The sequence below is a fragment of the Myotis yumanensis genome, unplaced genomic scaffold (genome assembly GCF_028538775.1).
Source record: "Myotis yumanensis isolate MYYU_CA2020_CCGP unplaced genomic scaffold, mMyoYum1.0.hap1 SCAF_13, whole genome shotgun sequence".
NCBI classification, from domain to species: domain Eukaryota; kingdom Metazoa; phylum Chordata; class Mammalia; order Chiroptera; family Vespertilionidae; genus Myotis; species Myotis yumanensis.
Genome location: NW_027223764.1, coordinates 374720 through 380315, shown reverse-complemented (window position 1 = coordinate 380315; position 5596 = coordinate 374720). Strand labels below are relative to the sequence as shown.

Here is a 5596-nt window from a genome sequence, read left to right as displayed (position 1 = left end):
TCATGCCCGTAAAAGGTTGCTTCAAGCACAGAAACAGGACAGGCGTCATATGAAACGCGTGCGCACACACACACGCACACACACATACGTGCACACGCACACCACCCAGAAAGCAGGGCCACCAGCGTGCTACCCACAGATGCCCCCGTCCAGAGGTGTTTGCAGAAGGAAATGGGGTTGGAAATTCTTTGAATGGAAAGAGGGAGAAAGGGGCTGGACGCTGTTCAGAGACCAGTGAGTCCGGGAGGTTTTGCTGAAAAGCCGGTTCCCAACGAGGCGGATCCAGGGCTGCGGCCGCGCTGGGTCAGCGGTTTCCAGACCTCAGTGCTGACGCAGTGGGAGCTTCTGACGGCTCCCGGGGGGGGGGGGGGGGGGGGGCGTCCCTCTGTGTCTCCACCTGTCCGTCAGCTCAGCTCCCGTGGGATCAGCCTGCCCACCTGCTCCCTGCCTCAGCCGACCCATGATTCTCTCTCATCATTGATCTTTCTCTCTCTCTCCCTCTCTCTCCCTCTCCCTTCCTCTCTGAAATCAATAAAAATAAATAAATAAAACGCCACAGTCTAGACCAGTGATGGCGAACCTATGACACGCGTGTCAGAGGTGACATGCGAACTCATTTTTTTGGTTGATTTTTCTTTGTTAAATGGCATTTAAATATATAAAATAAATATAAAAAATATAAGTCTTTGTTTTACTATGGTTGCAAATATCAAAATATTTCTATATGTGACACGGCACCAGAGTTAAGTCAGGGTTTTTCAAAATGCTGACCCGCCGAGCTCAGAAGGTTCGCCATCGCTGGGTTAGACGGTGAATGTGTGGGCTGGGAGCCATAACCTCGCTCCAGGGGCCGTCATGCTCTGCCTGAGACACCAGAGGGGCGGGCGAGTATTTGCAATGTTGCTGCGGAGGGCGCTCTCCCAGGCGGTACTGCAGGCTTCACCCACCTTTACCTCCAGCAAAACCAGGGCTTCTGTTGTCATGGAGCAGACGAGGGGGCTGCCCTCACGGGGCAAACACCGTGCCCTTGGCAGTGGTGCCCGGGCTGGGTTCCGAACCCGCCGTGTCCAGTCGTGCTGTGGAGGGTTCTGGCTGCCGGTGCCCACGCACGAACACCGTGACATCGACCTGGAGTGACCTTGACCTTGAGAGGCATCAGCCTGGAGTGACATCGACCTTGAGTGACATTGAGGGTTCATGCACGTGGACTGAGCCTCTTTGAGAAGGAAGGACCCTGAGACGGCCTCATGTTTACAGAGCAGGCGTGTGGCCGCCTTGTGCCGTTCGCTGACCAGCGTTTGTCACCGACGTCTGGGGCCGCGTTGAACCTGGGACTGGTCTTCGCTGTGACTGGGGGGATGTGTAGGGAGGCGCCCACCTGCCCACCTGCCTCTCATGGCTGGCAGCTCCCAATCGTGACCCAGGAGCCTGATCGTCGGGAACGGCCAAGTTGACGTGCGTCGCTGGCCACTTCCCCCGAGGGCGAGGTCCTCATACCCTCCTGTTACCCACGAGGAAACAGGACAGAGGCCCGGCGGGAACGCCGACTCCAGCACCGACAGGTCTCCACCCCTGGTCCCACCAACGCAGTGCGGCTGTCACTCCTTTCTCCGTGGCAGGAGGGGGTGAGTGGGGGTTACACATGCGGAGCTTGCTATTTAAACGGCTGTCAAAAGGCGGTATTTTTAGAATTCCTTGCCACGGGCGCGGATGAGATTGTGCGCCGGCCGGGCCCAGCCCCCGGCTTTTGCTCACCTCCTCCGGCTCCAGGGAATCCCAATATAGTTCCTACCGTCCGTCCGTGCCTTTGCCTCTGGCTGATTCTGATCTTATTTTAAGGGCTACGATGCTCGCTGAGCTGGGCGTGGGGGACGGGAGCCACTGCCTGGTGTGTTGTCCTGTTTCCGGAAGGTGGACGCACGAGCCCCCCATGGCAGAGGCCTCCCCAGAGCCGGTCTCCCCGTCCCATCCCCGGACAAGCTTAGGCCGCGCCCGCGTGGAACCCGCCTCTGCTGGCGAGGGCGCTGGGGGCCGCGTCCCCAGTCCCAGGTTTAATGGGAGCTGGCGTGTGACTTGGGATGTTCCTTCCTGAGAAGAGGCAGAGAGGAGGAAGCCCGCTGCGCCCACCCTTTCCTTCTTGTCCGGATGGGACGCTCACTCGAGGGTGCGATGTTCGGAGCTTCAGCAACTGTCCTGTGACCCGAGGGGAGACTCGCCAACACGTGGGGACGGCTGGGCAGAAGGACAGCAAGCGCTGGGGTCCGGTGGCCTTGTTTTTTAAAAAAATATATTTGTATTGACTTCAGAGAGAAAGGAAGAGAGGAGAGAGAGAGAAACATCAATAATGAGAGAGAATCATGGACCGGCTGCCTCCTGCTCGCCCCCACTGGGGATGGAGCCTGTAACCCGGGCCTGTGCCCTGACCGGGAACCGAACCCTGACCTCCTGGTTCAACCCCTGAGCTACGCCGGCGGGGCCAGAGCTGCCGTTTAAATAGACATTTGAAAGTACACGTTTCCCAGTTGCCTGTGGCGGGAGCTGGGACTGGTGGAAGCAGGCCTGGGCCCTGTGCCCCGTTATCCCGAATGCCAACTGGGGGGCTCGCCGAGTCCGAGCTCGGACAAGGGGACCGAGAGCGGGCTCTTCCCACCGCGATTAGTTTGTCTTTTTTCCTCCATCAAATGTCAGGAGCTTTAAATCCTGAGAGACAACCTCCGGGCCAAGGAGGGTTGTGGTTTGTGGGTGAAGTGTTTTCTGTTCCGTGGACGGGAAAGAGGAATCCCAACACGGAGACCCGCTCCCGCCGCCGCTTCACATGCTCCTGGGAGAGCGGAGAGCGTGCCGGCGGGAATGGGGGCAGGCGGGGGGGTCATGTCTCCCTCTCGGTTCTGCCTTCTTAAGACCTTCACACGCCTGTGTCGGTGCAAGTAGCCTTCTCCTCTCATCTTGGAGCAGATTCGTGAGACGCTGACTCCAGGAAAATGTGGCGATTTTCCCCTCTCCTCTAAGTGGAAATAGCACGTTATGGTTTGCACATGTGTCTCTCCCTTTCATGTGCCCCTTCCCATTACGCGCCCTGTCTGTCCGGCCTTTGTAGTTGCAAAGGTGAGGTTTTCCTGATAAACACCCGCGTCCGCGGCAGCGTCTGGGCCAGGCAGCCGGAGCGGGCCTGCCACCATGGGTTAGTCGTCCTCGCCTGCCCGCCGCTCGGGCCGGGCGTCCTGAGGGCTCCGTCTCGGCGTGTTCCATCGGCCGTCTTGCTGCTTGGCAAGGGTTCCTTTTTTAATTTTTATTGATTCCAGAGAGGAAGGGACAGGGAGAGAGAGAGAAACATCCACGATGAGAGAGAATCATGGACCGGCTGCCTCCTGCACGCCCCCCCACTGGGGATGGAGCCCGCAACCTGGGCCTGTGCCCTGACTGGGAATCGAACCCTGACCTCCCGGTTCCTAGGCCGACGCTCAGCCGCTGAGCCACGCCGGCTGGTTGCACGGGTTGGAATTGAGTTCCATGGCGGGTAGGAGAGCAGTGACGCTTGGATCCGGTCCCTGTGTCACCCTGAGGGACACCCCTCGCTCCTCGCGCCTCCCTCCCTCCCCGCCCTGTGAACTGGGCTTGTTGGGAGCATTACACTCCAGAAGCCGTGACACATCCCACCCTCGGGCGGCTCACACACAGAAACGCATTCGCGCTCAGTCCTGGAGGCGGGAAGTTGGCCGTCAGGGGCCAGGGCGGCCGGGCTCCCTCTGGAGGCTCCGGGAGGATCTTCCTCGCCGCCTCCAGCTCCGGGGGCCGCCGGCACTTGTTGGCTTGTGGCCGCATGGCCCCGGCCTCTGCTTCTGTCTTCCGGGGCCTCCTCTGTGTCCCTGGGGGGCCTTTCTGTTCCCCGTCAGGACACCCTGATGGGGCGAGGGCTGACGCGTAGTCATGACGACCTCACCTCCATCCCTTTGCTCCTCCACCAAGTCCTGATTTCCGGACGAGGCCCGGCTCCAGGTTCCCGGCCGACGGGTGTTCGCAGGAACCGTGACTCCACCGCGTGCTGTGGGCGGAGCTGGGTTCCCGAGGCCCACACAGACGGTTAGGTGCCGCCTGGGTCCCCTGGGAAGGGCAGGCTGTTCACAGGAGGCCTCAGACACGGCCTGGTGGGGTCATGGCCAGGGGGGTCCCAGGCCGGATGCCGGGAGCCGGGGGCCAGGTGAGCCCAGTCCCAGCCCCTCTGGAGCCTGTGGTCGCATAGAGCGACTTGTACACAAGTCATGACAACACTCCTGGTTACCGCCCGGCCAGTGTGGCTCAGGGGTTGAGGTCGACCTATGAACCAGGAGGTCAGGGTTCGATTCCTGGTCAGGGCAGGTGCCCGGGTCACAGGCTGCATCCCCAGTGGGGGGCGTGCAGGAGGCGGCCGGTCCGTGGTTCTCTCTCATCACTGATGTTTCTCTCTCCCTCTCCCTTCCTCTGAAATCAATGAAAACATATTTTTAAAAAGGCCTCCTGCTTATCAGGAGGTGGGCCCAGGACTGCGCCCAGAACACGGCTCCATCGCTGGCGGCTTCCACCTGGTCCGGGAGCCGGCCCTCCAGGCACCTCCGCCTGCCCCTCGGTCCCCCTGCCTCCCGCTGGGCTGGCGGCTACTCACAGGTTAACCGCACCGTGGCTCTCGGATGGCGCCCGCCCTGCCCTGCCCGCGGGTTTGGCCTCGGTGGTTGTTGGAAGGGGCTCAGCTGGCTCAGGCGCCTTCATTCTTTCCCCTGGTGATGGATGTCTACACCCCTTTTCAAAAGACAAAACAAACTGTTTGCTCAGCCTCCGGGAAGCAGTGGGCCCGGCTGGCGTGGGAAGGCCGCCTGCTCGCCGTTCCCGGAGGCTCCCTGCGTGTTTCCAGAGGCTCCTCCCGCTCACCTGGTCTCCTTCCCTCGTCGCAGTAAAAACCCAACCACACGCGGCTCAGCTCCACCTCCTCCTCCCCTGCTCCCCCTGGAAAACGGGCCGACGCCTCGCTGCCTCCTCTGGTGGTTCCTGTGGTCTCCAGGGACCCGCCTGGGGCCCGGAGGGCCTTCGAGCTGATGGAGGACGGCCATGCTGGCTGAAGGCTCGGAGCCCTGTGGGGAAGTGCGGTCTGTTTGGCAAAGCTCCGGAGAAACGATCTCTTGGGCAAATTTCCAAAGTAATGGTTCTGCGAGGCAGGAAGTTAGGGTCACGTGGGTGGAAGGTGCTCATCAGAACCGGCCGACTCAGTCCTGGGGTTCTGGTTCCTTCCGTCCAGGGGAGGCGGCGAGGGCGTGTCTCGGAAGCTCCTGTGCCGGCCACAGAGCCAGGCAGGATGCCCAGGGCGCACCCCTGACCCATCCAGTCGGAGTCCCAGGGGTGAGAGCCGGGCATCGCTGGGCTGGGCTTTCAAGCCCCAGGTGATTCCAGCGTGTGGGCCAGTCGAGAACCAGGGCCCTGCTCAGACTTGCACAGAGGGCACTAGGGTTAGGGTTAGGGTTAGGGTTAGGGTTAGATTAGGGTTAGGGTTAGGGTTAGGGTTAGGGTTAGGGCTAGAGTTAGGGTTAGGGTTAGGGCTAGGGCTAGGGCTAGGGTTAGGATTAGGGTT

The 5596-nt window shown here is 60.9% G+C and overlaps 1 long non-coding RNA gene across 1 annotated transcript; it reads right to left on the bottom strand.

The window, feature by feature from the left end:
- Nucleotides 1-613: 613 nt before the first annotated feature.
- On the bottom strand, nt 614-5090 carry LOC139021621 (uncharacterized). Its single transcript, XR_011473525.1, has 3 exons — nt 4903-5090; nt 4640-4773; nt 614-2269 (listed from the first exon to the last, which is right to left on the bottom strand). It is a non-coding gene; the product is annotated as an uncharacterized lncRNA (long non-coding RNA).
- Nucleotides 5091-5596: the final 506 nt, after the last annotated feature.